The 21,488-nt window shown below is 43.3% G+C and overlaps 1 long non-coding RNA gene across 1 annotated transcript in view; it reads left to right on the top strand.

Moving 5' to 3' along the window:
• LOC132405355 (uncharacterized) overlaps positions 1 to 21,018 on the top strand; it is a 30,751-nt gene extending 9,733 nt beyond the window's left edge. The window contains exons 2-3 of the long non-coding RNA XR_009515828.1: positions 20,473 to 20,528; positions 20,894 to 21,018. This is a non-coding gene — a long non-coding RNA (uncharacterized LOC132405355). The remainder of the gene's footprint in view (positions 1 to 20,472; positions 20,529 to 20,893) is intronic.
• The last annotated feature ends 470 nt before the right edge of the window (positions 21,019 to 21,488 follow it).

The raw sequence follows: 21,488 nt of genomic DNA, 5'->3' as shown, positions 1-21,488 counted from the left end.
TTTAGAACAGGGATGAGGAAGAATTTCTTTATCCGGAGGGTGACAAATCTGTGGAATTCATTGCCATTGACAGCTGCGGAGACCAAGTCATTGGGTATATTTAAAGTGAAGGTTGATAGTGTTACAAAAATGGATTCTGCCGTAGGTCTGTGCAATCAAAATAGGCCCCCTTAATGCTGAATCTTTGCCTCCCGCCAGTCAGCCAAACTTCTATCTATACTATTATCCTTCCTGTAATTCTATGGGCTCTCATCTTGTTAAGCAGTCTCATGTGCGGCACTTTGTCTGAGGCCTTCTGAAAATCCAAATAAGCAACACCTACTAACTCTCTTCTGTCTCTGCTGCCCATTATTTCCTCAAAGAATTGCAACAGATTTGTCAGGTAACATTTCCCCTTAAGCAAACCATGCTGACTTTGGTCTGATTTTCATGTGCCTCCAAGTACTCTGAAACCTCACCTTTAGTAATGGACTCTGAAACCACATTCTTAGTAATGGACTCTAACCACTGAAGTCAGGCTTACTGGCCTATAATTTCCTTTCTTCCGCCTCCCTCCCTTCTTAAATAATGAAATGACATATACAATTTTCCAGTCCTCTGGAACTATACCAAAATCTAATGATTCTTGAAAGATCATTATTAATGCCTCCACAATCTCTTTGGCCATCTCTTTCAGAATCCTGGGGTGTACAGCATCTGGTCCACATGACTTATCTACCTTCTGACCATTCAGCTTCCCAAACACCTTCTCCTTAGTAATAGAAACAACACTCACTTCTGCCCCTGACACTCTTGAATTTCTGGCATACTGCTAATATGATTCTTCCACAGTGAAGAATGATGCAATATATTTATTAAATGCATCTGCCATTCCTTTATCCCCCATTACTACCCTATCCAGCATCATTTTCCAATGCTTCAATATCCACTCTCACCTCTCTTCAATCTTTATATACTTGAAAAAAATTCTGGGATCTTCTTTTATGTTATTGGCTAGTTTACCATAGTTAATTCTTTTCCTCTTTATGTTTAATTTTAGTTGCCTTTTGTTGGTTTTTAAAAGCTTCCCAATCCTCTAACTTCCCACTACTTCTGCTAGATTTTGGGGGTTTTTTCTCTTTCGTTTTTATGCTGTCTTTGACTTAACTTGTCAGCCATGGAAGCATCATTCTCCCATTAGAATACTTCTTCACCTTTGTGATATATCTATCCTGCACTTTCTGTATTGTTCCCTGAAAGTCCAGCCATTGTTGTACTGGGGTCATCTCTGCTAGTGTCCTCCTCCAATTAACTTTGGCCAGCTCTTCTCTCATGCTTCTGTAATTCCATTAACTCCACTGTAATATCGATACATCTGACTTTATCTTCTCCCTCACAAACTGCAGGGTGAATTCTATCATATTATGATCACTTTCTCTTAAAGGCTCCTTCACCTTAAGCTCCCTAATCAAATCTGATTAATTACACAGCTCCCAATCCAGGAATTGCCTTTCTTCAAGTGGCTCAAGCACAAGTTGCTCTAAAATGCCATCTGTAGGCATTCTACAAACTCCCTTTGTTGGGATTTAGCACCCACCTGATGTTTCCAATCTACCTTCTTGTTTCTCTGTATTTGGAGGAATTTCTTATCTATTCCCATCCTCACTAGGAACACATCTAGCATATCCAGAGGGTTGTCAGACACATCCTTGAGAATAATCTTTAAGCTAAACCAGAGAAGTGTGAGTGTTAGTTTTGGGTTATATTCTCACTCTTTCCAGTGTTCAGATGGACCCAAGCAAAATTCAGGCGGTCAGAGTGGCCAAGCTATTTGCAGACAAACAGCACTTGGAGTTTGCAAACCTTTATCGTTGCTTCATTAGAAACTTCAGTTCTATCGTGGCCCTGATAAATTCACTCACACAAGAAGACCTCTGCGGGATTCTTTTGGACAAGTGAATCAGACTAAGTGTTGTCAAACTAGAGCAAAGCTTCACCTCTGCCCCAGTGCTGCTGCACCCAGAAACATCCTGTCAAACCATCGTTAAGGTGGATACATCAGATGTTAGCTCTTCTCCAATGCTCTTCCTCAGATAACTGGCTGCCCCTGTGCCTTTCTTTCCCATTGCTTGACTCCGGCCAAGTGTAACTACAATGTCAGGAACCAAAAACTTCCAGAGGCCCTGGAACCATAGCAACAGTGGCTGGAGGGGGCAGAGTACCCCTTTTTGGTATGGAAAGATCACAAGAACCTTTTCTGTGTTAGGACGCCAAGAGACCCAACTCCTGTCAAGCCCGCTAGACTTTCTTCTTCGCCCAGTTTAATTTCACCCTCGCCTACCATCTTGGCAGCAAGAATAGCAAGGCCGATGCTCTCTCTCAGCAGTTCAACATGTCTGAGGACAATGCCAAACTAGAGCCTGCCCTTTCTCACTTGTGCATTGCTGCACTGGTGATCTGGGGAATAGAGGTGGAGGTGAAGGCTGCCTAACAGTCAGATTGAGGCCCAGATGGGGGACATCCCAACCGGCTGTTTTTCCCTGCCATGGTGCACCCCGAACTGCTGGAATGGGATCACTTCTCCCATCTGGTTGGATCTCCTGAAATTTATCAAGAGACAATTTTGGTGGCTACCTACGTCCCAGGACATCCACAGCTTCATCTCTGCCAGTCCCACTTGTGCCCAGAAGAAGTGCCCTGTGTGTCTGTACTCTTTTGCTATACTAGGTATAGCAAAGAGGAAAAAAAGGGAACCTAATCACCCCTCATCCCACCTCTCTGTGGATTTCATCACTGGTCTTCCCTCATCTGATGGAAACTTTAGTATTCTGGTGGTTGTGGACAGATTCTCCAAGGCTGCCCATTTCAATGCTCTCTCTAAGCTCCCATTTGCTTATGAAGCTACTTCCCTCTTGGATCAGAATGTGTTCGGGCTACGTGGCTTCTCTTGGGACACCATCTCTGATCAAGAACTACAATTCATGACCCGTTTTTGGAAGACTTTCTTTTCTCTTATGGGAGTCACAGCCAGCCTTTCATCTGCTTAAGAGTTCCAAACTAACAATCTGATAGACTGAATCAGGTCAGGAGACAATCCCGCACTGCCTTATCTCTTCCAACTCCACATGCTGGCGTTCCTGCTACTGAGCGATTGGTCCAATGTTACAAGCACACATGGAGATGGCTCAAAACTTCTCTGTGGCGTGTTCAGAAACAACATGCCCAACAGCCTGATTGGCTCTACCACCAGGAGAGGCCTCTCAAGCCAGGGAAGAAAGTTTGGCTGATCTTCACTTGAAGGTTGACAGCTGAAAGTTTCCATCATGCTACATGGGACCATTTGTAGTGGAGAAGGCCATCAACAAGGTCTCATATAGATTTCACCTACCATCATCAATGAGGATTCACCAAGTGTTTCATATTTCCCAGCTCAAGCCATTGACTACCTCCCCCCTTGTTCCCATCAAACCCACTCCCCCCTCCTCCTGACTTGTTTGATGAGTCCCTGGTCTAGTTGGTTCAGCACCTCCTGGCATCTCACAGGGCAGGGTCCAGTATCTCATGGATTGGGAGGGGTATGGTCCTGCAGAACATCCTTGGGTTCCATCCATGACTGCCTGTGCAAGTTTCTCATTCTGGGATGTCAGCTAGGCACAGGTCACTGGCACCTAGGGAGGGGGGCCCTGTCAGAACCACAGACTCTGCTGCAGGGTCTCCACGTCTTCGCATGTGGTCTACAGAATGGGCTTAGCAATGGTGATCGTGAGTGTGCACGTTACAGCTAATTAGTGTTTCATTGTGTTGATATGTAACTCCCTCCCTCTCTTTTCAGTCTTGTCAAGACTTGACCAGAAGTCAATATTCCCTGCTTATCATTGTCCTGTCTCCAGGAAAGAACACCACCAAATAGACTGGCACTGCTAAGAAGCAGTATTTATTTAATAATAAGCTACTACTGCCAAGCCACCGTATCAGTGCTAGCTTTAGTTTGACAGTTCTAGTTAACAGCCCTGTTGGCCTACCATTTATTGATTTTCCTTTATTTCTGTACAGTTCTTATTAAAAGTCTGTGGACTGTAGATCTGCTTTGGTATCTCTCTCTCAGCACTCGGCCCATAACTGCACATGCATGTCAGTTAGGTTCTTGATTAGTAAGAGCATTAAAGCTTATGAGTAGAAAGCAGGAGAATAGGCTTGAGAGAGAAAATAAATCAGCCATGATCAAATAGCAGAGCAGCCTTGATGGGCTGAAAGGCCTAATTCTGCTCCTATGGCCTATGGTCTATTGGTCTTATCAACCATCTACAGTTTATCCTCAAGGTAACTCTGCCCTCGTCAGATTAAAGGTAAAGGAGATCCTGTGCATTTCTTCCTTACCCTCTTTGCTAGTTGATTTATCTTTGTTTCTTTCCCTTTCTTTGACAAAGTGCCTTTGATTTAAAATATCAATTCCTTTTCTCTTTCCCAGAAGGAGACAAGTTCATCTGGGAAACTACAAAAATCCTGGCAGAACCACAAAACAAGAAATCAAAAGATTTCTTAGGAGCTTGGCTCTCAGTGAAGATTCTATTAACAAGCATACTGAAGAGAGACAATTTATGAACCTGTGTGTCTGCAGGATTGGGGCCAAGGGATGAGCTGTGGACACCTGAGGGACTGATGCTCATAATTCAGCCAGGAGCCAGAGGTGACTAGTGGCCAGTGTGACAGCCAACCGATCAGAACAATGAGTCAGACCAATATAAATGTGGGCACTCAGCAGAAATAACACTCAAATGTGCACTGATAATGTCACCTCGACTAATGACAAAACATTTGCAACCTAACCTCCAGGTGTGGTGAACAACCCTACAAATAAACAGGTTACTTTTTCGATTGGTAGTCCATGGCTGGTGGAGTGACATGACAGTTGATACTGGGGCTCCCGTTGCTCACAGTCTATACCGGTGATTTAGGTGAAGGGATCCAGGTGTAATATATTCAAGTTCTGAAGAGTGTGCATATTCCTGTACACATATTGTGAAAGTTGATGTTCAGGTAAAGCAAGAAATTTCTCTGGCTCTTCACTCTCTCTGGACCATATGGACAACAGGAGCACGTACACCGAGTGCCCACTTTATTAGGTACATCTGTACACCTGCTCATTAACGCTAATATCTAATCACACAATCATGTGGCAGCAACTCAATATATAAAAGCATGCAGTCATGGTCAAGAGGTTCAGTAGTTGTTCAGACTAAACATCAGAACTGGGAAGAGATGTGATCTAAGTGACTTTGACTGTAGAATGATTGTTGGTGCCAGATGGGGTGGTTTGAGTATCACAGAAAATGCTGATCTCCTGAGATTTTCATGCACAGCAGCATCTAGAGTTTAGAAGACTGCATGCTTATCTCTCTGCTGTATTCCTTACACACATATCTGTGTAACTCAGCACAGTTCCACAGCATTTAGAAATTCACTGACAAGACTACTTGTTGGATGGATCGCAGGTAGTGATGAGTCAGATTATCAAAGTGAGATCGGACAAATGAATGAGTGTGCTACAACGGCAATTTTTTCTTCAACATAATTATGACTAAAGAGCCGATTTTTGACTATAGGAAGGGAAAGAAGAGCTTACATGCCTGTCTATATTGGTGGATCAAAGTGGAGTGAGTCAGCAGCTTTAAATTCCTAATCACGAGCATATTAGTTGACCCATCCCGAGCCCAGCAATAGATGCAATCACAAGGAAGGAAGGCCAGCATCTTTATTTTCTTAGGAAGTTAAGGAAGTTGGCTTGTCACCAACCATTCCATAGTGTCAAGAGGGGCCAAATGGACCCAAACGCAGGATGCAGGCACTGAAGTGCTAGGGGGAGGACAGGATGGGGATGCCATGGCACTTAAGGGTAGCTGGGGTTCAGGCAGATAGAGTTCTGGCAGGCGGAGCGGAGCGGCTCCCCGAAGTTCAAGTTCATGTAGGCAGGCTCCCGGGGTTCAGGCAGGTCCCCGGGTTCAGGCAGACAGGTAGACAAGTCCCCGAGGTTCAGGCAGGCAGACAGACGGACAGGTCTAGGTGGCGATAGGCTGGCGGAGAGCCCTCCCTGGGCGGGCCGCATATGTCCCGGGTAGGGCTGCCTCCCAGGCAGAAAAACAGGAGGCCTGGGCACGACGTGGACCCCTAGGCGGATGTGGGCACTATCCCAGAATTTGGGCGGAAGAGAAGGAGGGGGCAGAACCCCCGCCGGGCCATGGCCCATCGGCCAGAGCCGCCCAACGGAGGCAAGGGATAGGAACAGACATAGGTCCAGGTCGACTAACACAACAGCCATGACAACGGGAAATTCAGAAACGGCCGGCAGACAGCGCGACCGCGCAAAAAACAAAACCGAATGGAGAAGCGGGACCAGCGCATGAGAAGAAAGGTGGGGGAGAGGACCAACCTGGCAGTACTGGTATGGGCAGAGAAGCATGATGAAGAATCGGTCTGAGCCCGGGCAGGATAACAGAATGTAGAAACAAGTTCTGAGCCAGCAGAGAACAGGAAACAGAACAAAATGACCACCCATCTGGTCCCAGTCCCAAGGCCCCTTATAAACACCTGCAGCTCAATGAGCTACAGGTGTGCCTCCTTGAACCAGGAGGGTCCTAACTAGATCACGGGTGACTGGAGGGACAACTGCAGGACCCAGAGTCCGGAGCCCCCGGACCGGATCAAAACCCGGAACGCTGTTCTGGATTGGACCCAGACACATAGAGGTGCTGTTTGACGTTCCCTGCCCGCTGCAACATGGTCTGGTACATTAACTTGATTGTGCAGGAATGTAATAAGCTACCAAGAGTAGTGGACTCAGCTCAATACATCACGGACACAACCCTTCCCACCATCAGAAGTATGTACATGTGGTGCTGCTTCAAAAAGGCAATATGTCATCAAAGATCCCTACCATCTCGGTCAGGCCAGCTTCTCACAGATACCAATAGGGAGGGGTACAGGAGCCTTATCCCACACCATCAGGTTCAAGAGCAGCTCCTTCCTTTCCTCCATTCCGTTCATGAACCACCCTGCACGACCTTAATCATTACCTCAGTATAGCGACTCTAGGACCACTTTGCACTATAATGGACTTGGTTTTTGTTTTGTTCTAATTATGTCCTTCCTCTATAATTTTGTGTAATTTATGTTTATCTTCTGACAGTTGAGTTTCTGATGCTATGTGCCTGTGATGCTGCTGCAAACAAGTTTTTCATTGTACGTGTACATGTATGAGTTTGTGCATATGACAATAAAATCATCTTTGATTTGAAAAACTAGGAGAGAAAATAGTATTTTGGACTTTATAGGAAGAGAATTTTTCTGTGTATTTAATATTTCAGTAATATTTGAGTAATATTATAAATATATGCTTGACTAAACAGTTCTGTTTATTTGAATAATTCATTACTTACTATACAGGAAAATATGTGAATTTCATATGTCATCACGCTATCACATCATACATGCGTGTCTTGCTAAATTAAAAACAAAACTAAGACTCTGTGTTTTTTGCTTTCAATTAGTTTTATGTTTTAGCTTTGCAAAACATAACAGATTTGATGAGGTAGTTTAAGATGAACACAAGATGACTATCCTTTTCTTCTCCTTTGGGGTTGCACGTGCTTTTTTCACAAGCGCAGAAGACAGTTGTAATGTCCAGGATTAGTTTACCTGCCAGTCAAAATCTGCTCCTATTGTACTGGTCACCACGTTCCAGTGATGCAGCAGCTCTTTTCCATTGGTTGCCTTGCATTTCCAGCTGCCTCAGAGGTATGTGTGAGAGACTCACTGGCTTTTTGTCCCTAGGGGCTCATCTTCACAGTGAGGTCACAACCAGAGCTGAAGAACCATTGGGAAAGTATACTGCAGATACGGGAGGGCCTCCGTGCATGCTAGCTAAGTATTTGTTTATTGGATGGTTAGTTTTGTAGTTTTATAATTAGGGGAGACTTAACATTAAGTACCTGTTGAGTTTGAATTGTTATTGAATGTTCATTGTTGTAGTTTTTATAAATTAGGGTGGCTTAGATGAGTACTTGTTAGTTGAATGTTTTACTATTTTCTGTAAATAAATGGTTAGTGTGCTTATTTGTAATCAGTGTTCTCTATCTTACTCACCATATCCATTCATTTGCTTCCTGGTAACAATAGTTGATTTAAAAAGAAAGAGATAGCAAACGGTGAATTCATGGATTGATAGACAGAGAGTGCTCAGTGATAATAATTATAAATTTTAAAAAAGTGGAAATAGCTGGCTGCATTTGTGTTTGATTGGACAAGTAATAAGTAGTTGATGTATACAGAATGAATTGAGCTGTATTTTGAGGCAAACGAAATAGCCAAAGAAAAGCAAGTGCCAGTTATTCTGAGGGTATTGGGTTTAAAGGCATACAGCTTGCTTAGGAGTTTGATGGCTCCAACCAAACCAGCAGAAATTAACTTTGCTGATATTGTTGAAATAATGCAGGAACATTTAATACCGAAACCATTCTGGATTGCAGAACGCATGAGGTTTCATAAGTGGGACCAGAAGTAAGGGGAGTCTATTTCAGCGTATATGGCAGAATTGAAGAGATTGTCTGCGCATTGTCAGTTCAGTGATGGGCTTGAGGCACTGAGGGATCATTTAGTTTGTGAAACCTTACATGAAATTATTCAAAAACGGCCCTAACTGAAGCACAACTTCCATTTAAAAGAGCAGTTGAAATAACCATAGCAATGGAAACAGCAAGCGGAGTTGCAACACGCACAGCGCGCTGGAGGAACTCAGCAGGTGGGGCAGCATCCGTGAAAATGAATAGTCAACGTTTCGGGCCGAGACCCCTCATCAGGACAGAGATGCAAAAGTGAGCATCAACAAAACTGCAACATCTAAACAAAAACCTGCCTGGCCGAATTAATTGTGTTACCGTTGTGATAGGGGCTCACATTTACCGGACTTACAGATGAAAGTTGCAGAAATATGCAACAAAATAGTATACATACAAAAAGCATGTCAGGCACACAAAAATAAATGGACTGCACAGGAAATAAAAAAAGAGAAGTCAAGTTGTAGTTTCAAAAGAGCACTAATCTGCATGCTGTTGATGAAAAATCTGATAATGTTGAGAGAGACACAAGATTGGGTTCCTTTGAGACTTGCAATGTGAAAACCAGCAATGGACAAGTAATATGGCTTACAACAGAAGTGAAAGGCAAATTAATTAAAATGCAATTGACTCTGGTTTTCTGTTTCAGTTATTCCACAAAATGAGTTTGAATGGCATTCCAAAGATACTGAACTGAAGTCTGCAGATATCCAACTAAGAACTTTAATGGGAGAAAATATAACTCCTGTGGCCTGCGTGAGTTAAAAACAGGAGTGTCAGCATTGTGAGGTCAGGAGTGGTTGAGACACCACAACTTGATAAGAGATCCATCCACCATTTGCATGCCACATCCCCTGCAATAGAATCAGAATCAGAATCAGACTTTAATCGCCAAGTACCTATGGACATACAAGGAATTTACTTCCGGCAGATGTTGTCTCTCTGCTCATAACAATAATAATGATAAATATAAATGGAAATATAGATTATACATACAGGTAGTGCAATCCAAGAAATAGTTAGCTGACAGTTAACCGGCAGTTAACTGTTCAGCAAAGTGACCGCAGTAGGGAAAAAAACTTCTCCAGTGCCTATTAGTCTTAGTCTGGAGGGATCTGAAGCGCCTACCAGACGGAAGCAGTTCAAACAGTCCGTGCGCAGGATGGAAGGAGTCCTTTATGATGTTCCCCGCCCTCTTCTTCAACCTGGAAGAGTACAGGGAGGCTCCAATGATGCACTCGGCAGACCTCACTGTGCGCTGTAGTCTGGTTCTATCCTGCTTGGTGGCGGCTCCAAACCACACAGTGATGGAGGTGCACAGGACAGACTCAATGACTGCAGTGTAGAACTGCAGCAGCAATTCCTGAGGCAGACCATATTTCCTCAAGAACCGCAGGAAGTACATCCGCTGCTGGGCCTTCTTCAGGATGGAGCTGATGTTCTGCTCCCACTTCAGATCCTGAGAGGTGGTGGATCCCAGGAACCCGAAGTTCTCCACGGTGGACACAGGGCTGCTGAGGACTGTGAGGGGGGACATAACGGGGGGATGTCTCCTGAAATCCACTATCATCTCCTTTGTCTTAAGCGTGTTCAGCTCCAGATTGTTCCGGCTGCACCAGAGCGCCAGTTGGTCCACCTGCTGTTGATATGCAGACTCATCACTGTTCTGGATGAGTCCGATGACGGTGGTGTCGTCTGCAAACTTCAAAAGCTCCACATAGGGGTTGGAGGAGGTGCAGTCATTGGTGTAGAGGGAGAACAGCAGTGGAGAGAGGACACACCCCTGGGGGGTGCCGGTGTTGGTGATTCGAGTATCCGAGGTGACCTGTCCCATCCTTACCTGCTGACTTCTGTTGGTCAGGAAGCTGTAAATCCAATCACAGAGGTCAGGTTGCACAGTGAGGTGAGACAATTTGGAGCAGAGGGTATGATGGACAATGCTGTTAAACGCCGGACTGAAATCCACAAACAGCATCCGAGCATAGGTCCCAGGACGATCCAGATGTTGCAGGATATAGTGCAGTCCCAGGTTGACTGCATCGTCTACTGACCTATTTGCCCGGTAGGCAAACTGCAGGGGATCCAGCCGGCTGCTGGTGAGGGTCTTCAGGTGGTTCAACACCAAGTGTTCAAAGGATTTCATGACCACAGATGTCAATGCGACAGGTCTGTAGTCGTTCAGTCCTGTGAAGGTGGGTTTCGTGGGATGATGGTAGAGCGCTTGAAGCAAGTCGGAACCGCACTCAGCTCCAGAGATCTGTTAAAGAGCTGAGTGAAGATGGGAGCCAGCTGATCAGCACAGGCTCGTAGACAGGAGGGGGAGACCCCATCTGGGCCTGCAGATTTTCGGGTCTTAAGTCGCTGGTGCAGTCGACATACTTCTCCTTCGCTGATTCTAAGCTGTGATCTAGGGGGGCTGGGCAGAGATGGTGGGGGGGTGATTGCAGTGATTCAACTGAAAATGAATTAAGAAAGGCACTGGCTGAAGCCACAGCCGTGTTCAAGGATGGCATTGGGAAACTCAAATATATCAAAGGGAAACTACTGTTAAATGGAAATGCCACACTTTTTACAAAGTCTGTCCATTTCCTTATACCATCCATGAGAAATTAGCCGGTGAGCTTGATTGCCTGGTGGCTGAAGGAATTCTTTCCTGTCACGGCCTGACTGTTAATTCCCCACACTCTCCTAATTCCCTTTGATTGTGACACACCCGATTCTCATCTAAACCTGCAGCATAAATATCCCGGGTTTGCATCCACTCATCACCAGATCATTGTTTCAGCCAGTGTGGTATTTCATGTTCCACAAAGCGAAAGATTGTATTTTGGAAAGTAAGAGTACCTCTGCGACGTGCCTCCATAATCAGACGGTGTTTTACTTGGTTTTGATGAAAGCACAAAATTACCGGTCGTGGGCGGGAGCCCAGAATTCCGGGGGGAACGTAGACCCTGTGTGCCCTTTCGAGATCAGACGGGTTCGGGAGCAAATCTTTCCCGAATAGCTCACAGAGAAACTCAGCGAAAAACTTCACGGTTGATCCCTGTTCGGTGGCCTCTGGCAACCCAAGAATTCGAAGGTTACAGCGTCTGCTCCGATTTTGGAAAGGAGTTTGTTATATTTTCCCTCTAGGCTGGAACAGAGTCTCCAAGTATCGAACACGACTTTCTAAATCTTCAGAAGTCGAATCGATGCGAGATAAGTGTTCAGCATGTTCGTCCACTCTATCGTTGATCCGATCCAGTTTGGCTTCCAGCTGTTTGAAAGCGGTTCTAAATTCCTTTAAAATATCGTCTCGGTGTTGTTCCAGCGCAGCCAGGGTCTCAGCCGGCAGAGCCGAAACTTCCTTTCTCCCGGATTTAGAGCTCTTGTTAGACGTTGTAAGGTGGATGTGTTCACAAGCAAGTAAAAGAAACCAAATAAAGTTCCTAACTAAGGTTTAAAAAATGGAGACATTTAGTGCAAAGATAACGAAAATAATGGAACAAAAGTTCGGAGCAGCTAAGCAATCGCTATCTTACCGGAAGTCCTCGTAATTCACGTTCCCTGCCACTTAGGATTGTGTTCTGAGTTCTGTTTCAGTGCTGAGGTTTACTTCTGTCTCTCTGTGTCAAGATAAGAATTGCCTGCTGTTTGCCATTTAGCTCCAGTAATGCTCTGTGTCAAGTATTGCCTGCCGCCCGTCTCCTGTTTGCTGTTCAGCTCCAGCCACGCTCACGCCCTCGTCTGCATCCTAACTCTATCTCCGTGCCAGTGTCCTGCGTTTGGGTTCGCCCGTTCTTTGCAACATTTTCAAGGTCAAGTCAAGCCCGTGGGCAACACCAGTTGTCCCAGTTGTCAGTAAGAATGGGCCTGTCAAGATCTGTGTTGATTTTATGGCCATCATCAAACCAGTACTGAAAGTAGATCAATATCCTCTGCCCAGAATAGAGGATATCTTTGCTAACCTTCCTTGAGGGAAATACTTCAGCAAAGTGGACTTAACTGAGGCTGAGCTACAGATAGAGATGAAAGAAGGGTTTCTCAGCATAAAAACTCACAAAGGGCTTTATCACTATAAGAGACTTACTTTTGGAGTAGCCTCTGCACCCTCAGTCCGACTGAAAGCTGTGGGCAAGTTGCTTCAAGGTTGTCCTGGTAACTAGATGACATAATTGTTACCGATAAGGATGGCAAGAAACACCTCAAAAATCTCAAGATAATGTTAAAAAGATTAGAACGTTATGGGCTCAGACACAATGCAACTAGTGTGAATTCTTTAAACAAAGCATCATTTGCTGTGGTCACGCCATTGATGCATAAGCTTTACACAAGTGTGCTGAGAAAATTCAAGCAGCGGTGGATGTCTCAAGGCCAAAGGATGTGTCACAGTTGGACAAACCTGCCTACTGTGCTCCACCCTTTGAACTCATTACTACAGATGGGGAAAAAATGACAATTGAAAAAGCACTGTGAGGTGGTTTTCCAAAAGATAAAGGGAGTGGTGATGTCAGACACTGTACTCACACACTATGATCCACATCGTCCATTGAAGCTTGCCCGTGATGCCTCGCCTTATGGTTTATGTGTAGACATGTCACATTTATGAGAGATGGAAGTGAATGTCCATGCATCACATTCTCTTAATGGTGCAGAGAAAAATTACACACAGATTGAGAGAGAGGCCTTGCGTCCGGGAGAATGTAAGACATTTCAACCTGTACTTTTACGGAAGAGAGTTTACCCTCATTACTGATCATCAGCCACCAGTGTTTTTTCAATCCAAAGGAAGGAGTTCCTCTAACAGCAGCAGCATGAATGCAGAGATGGACTTTCTTACTTGGAGGACACGATTACAAGATCAAACTCAAGAGGAGGACTAATCATGGAAATGCGAATGGATTGACCTGTGTACATTGGAAAAAAAAATACCTGAAAAAATTAAAATAGATAACATTCCTCACGATGTATCATCCCAAACAAAAATCAAATGTCTCCCTATTTCCCTATTACGGCAGAGGTGATCCAAAGGGAAACCCGAAATCCACATACTGTCTCAGTCTACATTGTACTTCAAAATGGATGGAATGTGCAGCAGAAATCTTAGTTCCCTAATTTTTACCAGCGTAATGGTGAACTTGCCCTTGATGGGCATGCCTCATGTGGGGATTGAGAGTTTTTCCATCCAAGCTGAAAGCTAATATGTTGGAGGAGATACATACCAGTCACTTCGACAGGTTCAAAATGAAAGTGCAAACATGAGAAAATCTTCAGATGCTGGAAATTCAAGCAACACACACAAAATGCTGGTGGAACAAAGCAGGCCAGGCAGCATCTATCGGAAGAAGCACAGTCGACGTTTTGGATCGAGACCCTTCATTAGGACTAACGGAAAAAAAGAGATAGTAAGAGATTTGAAAGTGAGAGGGGGAGGGGGAATGTGAAATGGTAGGAGAAGACAGGAGGGGGAAGGATGAAGCTAAGAGCTGGGAAGTTGATTGGGAAAAGGGATACAAGGCTGGAGAAGGGGGAGTATCATAAAACGGAAAGCCTTGAAAGAAAGAAAGCGGGAGTGGAGCATCAGAAGAAGATGGAGAGCAGGCAAAGATTGACTGTGAGAGGGAAAGAGAGAAAGAAAGAAAAAAAATTAAAAATTAAAAATTAAAAATTAGGGATGGGGTAAGAATGGGAGGAGGGGCATTAATGGAAGTTAGAGAAGTCAATGTTCATGCCATCAAGTTGGAGGCTACCCGGACGGTATATAAGGTGTTCCTCCAACCTGAGTGTGGCTTCATCTTGACAGTAGAGGAGGCCATGGACAGACATATCAGAATAGGAATGGGATGTGGAAATAAAATGTGTGGCCACTGGGAGATCCTGCTTTCTCTGGTGGACCGAGCGTAGGTGTTCAGCGAAACGGTCTCCCAGTCTGAGTCGGGTCTCATCAATATATAGGAGGCCACACTGGGAGTACCAGACGCCGTATACCATAGCAGCTGACTCACAGATGAAGTGTCACCTCACCTGGAAGGACTGTCTGGGGCCCTGAATGGTGGTGAGGGAGGAAGTGTAAGGGCAGGTGTAGCACTTGTTCCGCTTGCAAGAATAAGTGCCGGGAGAGAGATCGGTGGGAAGGGATGGGGGGGGGGGGGGGAACGAGTGGACAAGGGAGTCATGTAGGGAGCGATCCCTGCGGAAAGCAGAAAGTGGGGGGGAGGGAAAAATGTGCGGGATGGAGATGGCAGAAGTTATGGAGGATTATATGTTGGACACAAAATGGAAGTATTGGCTTGGAGTTCTGTCTGGTGGCCTGGGAATAGATCTGCAGATTGAGCAGCTCACAGTGCACTGCTTGGGATTCCAACACATCCAAAAGATCCCTGGAGATGGCCTGTATTGCCCTGGCAGAGGATTCACGTAGATTTTGCCAGATCATTCATGGGCATAAATTAATTCATAGTTGTGGATGCAACTAGAAAGTGCCCGAAAGTGTTCCCAACAGCCTCCACTGGGGCCTTGCACACTTTACATGTGTGGAGAAGCTTCTCCTCAAGGACTGGTGTTCCAGAACGGCAACAATGGACCACACTTTGTTATGGCATGGTTTGAGCCATTCCAGAAAGTGAATGGAATAAGACATATTACACCTGCACTGTACCTCCCAGCTACAAGTGGCTCGGTGGAAAGGTTTGTCCAGAATCTAAAGACACACTGATTCCGAAGCTCACAAATCTCATCCTTGCATATCAAAATGCAGCACACTCCACAACCAACCACTCAGCAGCTGTGCTGTTTCTGGGTTGTGCCTGGAGTTCACACTTAGACCTCCTCAAACCCAATCTCAGAAGGAGGAAGCAGGACAAGCAGTTGAGACAAATTGAGGGTTCCTCAAATAGAGAATTTCAATGTTTCACTCCTGGATGAGCAGTCCTGGTGAGGGACCACAGAGGTGGTCAAAAGAGGGTACTTGGAAGCATTAAAAAGGGAACTAGGGAGCAGAGTCAATTGTTAGAGAAGAAAGCTGTCTAGAGCTGTCAAAACCACTTCCTGCAGGCCCAGAGTCAACTCCTAAAACCACCACAGAGGAGGCCCCAAAACCTGAGATTTTTTCATAGCCACGAATCTAACCTGCCAAGCAGAGTGATCTCCCTTGTCAGGAAAGATATTATCCCATGAAGAGTAAGAAATCCTCCAGAGCGATTAAACCTTTAGGCCTAAATGGGACAAATTAAAATTTACTATGTGATGTATGTCTGTATAATTGTATTATAAAGTATACTGCGTGTGTCTGTATATACAGCATGTAAGTGTGTGCGTGTGTATATGTATGTATATAAATTGAGATGCATTCTGTATCGAGTTGGACTATATAGCTAAGTAGGGAGGAGTTCTGTGCATTTAATATTATATTACTGTTGTAAATATATTTTTGATTAAACATTCTTTGTTGTTTAGATAATACATTACAGGCTATATGTAAAAGTAGGTGAATGGCATATGTCAGACCACCACATAATACATGCACAAAACTAAGACACGCATTCCTAGTTCTGTATTTTTGCTTCGGATTAGTTTTATGTTTTAGAGTGCAAAATATACAGATTTGAGGACAGAAATAAAGGTATCTCATGATAATTATGTGAGATCATGGTGAGATCACACCTGAGTATTATTACAACCTAGGAAAGGGGTAAACTTGTGACAGAGGGAGTCCAGCTAAGGTGCTGCAGACTGGGAGGGATTCACATGATTGTCATGTGAGTAGCGATTAAGCAGACCCTATAAATAATATGCTTTCTATAATTTAGAAGAAGAGCAATCAATCTCATTGAAACATGCAGTTACCTATAGGGACTTGAGCATTGGGGTACAAGTGATGCACCTGGATGGAGTGTCTGGAACCAGGCATCATATTCTCAAAAGAAGGGCATGTGGGACTGAAATGAGAAATTTCTTCAGCTGGAGAGGGTAATGAATCTTGAGAATTCCCCACCGTAGATGACTGTGGAGGCTCAGCCACTGATTATGTTCTAAATGGAGAGAGAACATGGATAGAAAGGGATTCATGGACTAAGTTAGGAAGATCGTGATGAGATTAAAGATTAGAGATTATTGAAAGGAGGATCAAGCCCAAGGGACCTACCTATTTTGTTTCTATTTTAAATGTTCACATGGATGCACGAACATCCAGGTGCAGTCACTCCTCTCTCATCGAGCAGAGAAATCGTTGTCCCTCATACATTACAGATTTGCACAAACAAGAGTTTAATTTTCAGTGGTTAATTTTCTGTTCTCAAGCTACGAAAGGACAGATTACCAGAGTATTCAGATCCAAAAACATCACTGATCTTCGTTCAGCTTTGGGAAGAGACAAATGTTTTAATTAACATCAATATTTTGTTCGCAACAATTTCATTTAATGTATAGTATTGAAAATCAGTGTTATAATATGAGTTTTACATGATCTTACAAATCAAAGAAACATTTGCTTTCATGAGACAGTTATATATTTTACTATTTAGTAATGAAACAGTTTGACTAGCGGCCGCGTACGATGTTTGCTGATTCCAAGAGGAAACATGAGAATTTTCTATTACATCATCCCAAGTATAATAGGCAAATCCTTTGTGGTACCAACACCTCTGAGAGCTCACCATTTTCATTAAAAGAGAGTTGCTATGTTACTGATAATGCCTACAGCTCTTTGAATCTTATTTTTCTGCTGCTCATTCCTCATGGGGAAACTCCTCACATCTAGTTGTTCATCAAGAAAACATGAAAAGAATGGAAAATTAATGGGGAAACATCATATGCATGAAATAACTATGCAATATCAATTAAAAACAAAAGTGTATGTTATGCACATCCTATATACATATATATAGATATCAAAATACATATGTAAAGGCCCTCATACCTTCCTCAAAAAAGTGCAAATCTACATTGACTCCTGGTAGTCCATGGCCCATGATCACTCAGAGTAGTGGAGCATTTGGAATGGTACTGAGAATCTCACGTCATGCATCAGGAAGATACAGAGGCAGAAGTAGTGCATCAATGCCCTGCTCTCCTGTCCCAGAAGATTGCTGAATAATCTGCCATTCCTACTTTGGCCTCACCACAACATTTACTAGATCAGAGTGGAAGCTGGTCATCTTCAACCTTGAGAGATGAACTGAGAGTAAGATGACATACCAATTAGCAGATTGGGCATGGAAAAGGATGTGGAGATGGAGGTATTTCAGAAGAGTGTGTAATGTAATGACTAGACTGACCTATGTAGAGCCACTGTGCAGTGGAACTCTGCAGGTGTAAATAATGTTTCATTTCCTATAGGACATTTGGAAGAAGCAATGGTGTAGAATAACTTGAGACTGAGTGAATAAGAATTTGAGACACAAGAGACACAAAACACAATGTTTATTTTTTGTGGGAAAGGGATTTGCTTGGTTAGTAAATGGACAAATCATTGAGTGAAATGATGTCGCCCAGCCTTATGGCATCAGCACATGAAAACGTTACATTGTTTGCTTTATCTTTTATGAGCTATCATCGAAATTCAATTGAGACTGAAATTTACCTTCCAAGAAAGAAATGAAGATTACAGGTTTCATGACAACTCATTACAGTTTTGCTCATATTGTCCACAGGCTTCTAGTCAGTGCTACTGAAAAAGCGGAATCAAAGGCAAATCCCTAAGTGGCGCAAGGTTAATATTTTAATCAAAGTCCTGAAGTAATTCAATCCTACAAGGATAAAGAATTGCAGAGGATGACCTCACATTAGGCTACTCTGAGTAATTTATTTTTAAGAGTTTTAATGGGTCTATCTGAGGTTAGGGGAGAAAAAAAACAGAGGACATGGGTTAAGGGTGAAGGGGGAGAAGTTTAAAGGGAACATTAGTGGGGGCTTCTTCACACAGAGAGTGGTGGGAGTGTGGAATGAGCTGCCAGATGAAGTTGTAAATACGGGCTCACTTTTAACACTTAAGAAAAACTTGGACATGTACATGGATGAGAGGTGTATGGAGGGATATGGTCCAGGTGCAGGTCAGTGGGACTAGGCAGAAAAATGGTTTGGCACAGACAAGAAGGGCCAAAAGGCCTGTCTGTGCTGTAATGTTCTATGGTTCTATCTGTACCACTTGAAACATCGTTTCAGAAATTTTGGACAATGATATTTTTCCCGTTTTCTAATCCATTAAGGTGAAAAGTTGTGACCTCTTTGCTGAGCTTTAAATGGAGAGAAAATTCAAAATATGGGGTGCAAAGAGACTTGGGAGTTCTGATGCAGGATTCCCTAAAGATTAATTTTCAGATTGAATTGGTGCCGAGGAAGCAAATGTACATGTTGAGAGAATTAGAACATAAAAGCAAAGATATAATGTTAAGGCTTTATAAGATGCTGCTGAGTCCTTGTTTGGAGTAATGTGAGCAGTTTTGGGCCCCTTATCTAAGAAGGGATGTGCTGACATTGGAGAGGGTTCAAAGGAGGTTCTCAAAAATAATTCTGGGATTGAAAGACTAATCATAAGAGGAGCTTTTGATGTCTTTGGTCCCGTACTCCCTGGGATTCAGAAAGAAAATGGTGGGGGGCATCTCATTGAAACCTATCAAATGTTGAAAGGCCTCAATAGAGTAGATGTGGAGAGGATGTTTCTTATGGAGGGGGAATCTAAGACCAGATTACACAGCCTCATCAGAGAGGGGTGTCCATTTAGAATGGAGGAGAGCAGGAATTCCTTTAGCCAGAGAGTGGTGAATCTGTGGAATTCGTTTCCACAGGTGGCTGTGGAAGCCAAACCTTTAGGTATACTTAAGGCAGAGGTTGATAGATTATTGATTAGTCAGAATAAGAAGGGATATGGGGAGAAGAAAGGAGATTGGGGTTCAGAGGGGAATGGATTAGCCATGATGAAATGGCAAATCAGACTTGATGGGCCAAATGGCCGATTTCTGCACCTATATTTTATGGTTTCGCGGTCTCATTGAACAGTTTTGTAGGGATTGTACTAACTTTTGCATGTTCTTTTTTATTCTCCCTTTACGCTTGCTATTTATTTTGACATTTTTTTTGCTGTACTCACAGACATCAGAATTTGTTCATTTTTGCCTCGTTTTGCTCTTCCATTTACCCTAATGTTATAATCTATTTGCTTAGTTGTCTATGACTGGGTTCTTAAGGCAAATAGAATTCTCTACCCAGGACTAGTTCTAAATCATGTTAAATCAATTTCCGAACACCGCCAACTGCTCCTCTGTGATTTTGCCCATAAGCAGATTTATAGAATTTACCATGAACGCTCTCTCATCGGATGGAGGTCACATTTTTCCAGGTTAAAGTTAAGAAGCCTTTTGTCATATTCTTATCTTCCAAACTTGCTCATGGTGAGAATACTATGAGACAGATGTTCATGCATGTTAGGCGGTTTTTGCCCGTTATTCAAATCTATATTTCATTGATGATTTTCTCATTGGTTCTATAATATCCTGAGCATGTTCCAGAAACTGGATAACTTTCATGCTTAATATAGTATGCCTTCATGTAAATTGAAGTTCACTAATGATGTGATCACCTGGTTTCATCACATTGTCTAACTCCTGTACTTCTGCTTTTTCTCTGGCACGGCTGCCATCTGGAGCAGGGTCCAATCCACACTAGACTTTCAAATACTATTAATAATTCTAACTGCCCTGAGCCTTCTCACCTCTCATTCTATCACCCTGTAGCACAAAGACCGCTTCCTTCCCTGCACTATTTTCTTCACCGTTCCTGTGGACACTCTAATCAGAAATATTTAGTTCGCAGTACTGGCCAACAGCCATATCTCAGTTTGTCTCCAATGTTAAAACTGGGTCTGCAATTCATTCCGTTTGTTCATTATATTCTGTTTTCTTTTATAAAGACTGCTTATTTGCTCCCCTGGAGTAAAGCTAGAAGCCTTGACCTACTAACTATGAGGTAAGTACACTACCCTATCTTACCTTATGCAGGCAACTCACTGGGAAATATACCCACTTTACAAATATTCTGATGCGCACAGTATAAGTGATATAGTTGTAATTTAGTGTTAAAATTTAGCTTAAGACCACTCTCACTGCTGTAGGACCTTAGTTAGAATCTGGTCCTTAATATCAACACCATCCTCATTCCATGATAGAAACAGACACTGGGACAGGGAAATGAATAGGGCAAAGGATCGAATATGTACCTCTGAGAATTTAATTAGTAAGAGATAGATGAAAGAGGTTTACTTATTGCAGATCCTGTATAGAATAAGCTTGAGGAAGTTTTATTTGGTCATTTGATATTTTTTCACATTGCAGTTTTCCTGTGATGGTGCCTGTCAGAATGAGGGGGCACATGAGTCGATGACTCTGGCTAATTCCTTAAGCACTACGTGACAATGATGTACTCATCAGATTGGAAGATCTCATCGAGGGTGAGACTTACGCTCCATTAACATATTTATGATGCACAACCACACAAAGTTCATCATGAGTATGATTGCTAGTCTCTTCTCATGGTCTTCTTCAGCAGTTCCCTCTGATCTGATATGATGCAGGCTGAAGGGATATCCATTGAAAGCATGGCTGATTATACCACGTGGGGTCCAACTTCAAAGTCCGGGAGCAAGTCATATGTACCTTTCAGGAGATCATTATTCTGCTGACGGTGGAGGACAGATCTTCTGTGCACACTGAAGAACATCTCCAAGATTGTACCATGGACAAACAAAGGGCAAATAGCAAAACTGTTTCAGATGATTTTGATGACCAGAAGGATATATGTACCAGTTCACAAAATTATTGGGTTCTGAGTGTCTTCTGTCTGATAAGCCAAAAATAATTTGTGTGAAAGGGAAATCTTTTTTGATTGACATGAACCCACAGTGGCTTAGAGTAATTGCCTGTTGTTAAC

This window comes from Hypanus sabinus, chromosome 15 (assembly GCF_030144855.1).
Source record: "Hypanus sabinus isolate sHypSab1 chromosome 15, sHypSab1.hap1, whole genome shotgun sequence".
Classification (NCBI taxonomy): domain Eukaryota; kingdom Metazoa; phylum Chordata; class Chondrichthyes; order Myliobatiformes; family Dasyatidae; genus Hypanus; species Hypanus sabinus.
This window is presented reverse-complemented; position numbering and strand designations above follow the sequence as displayed.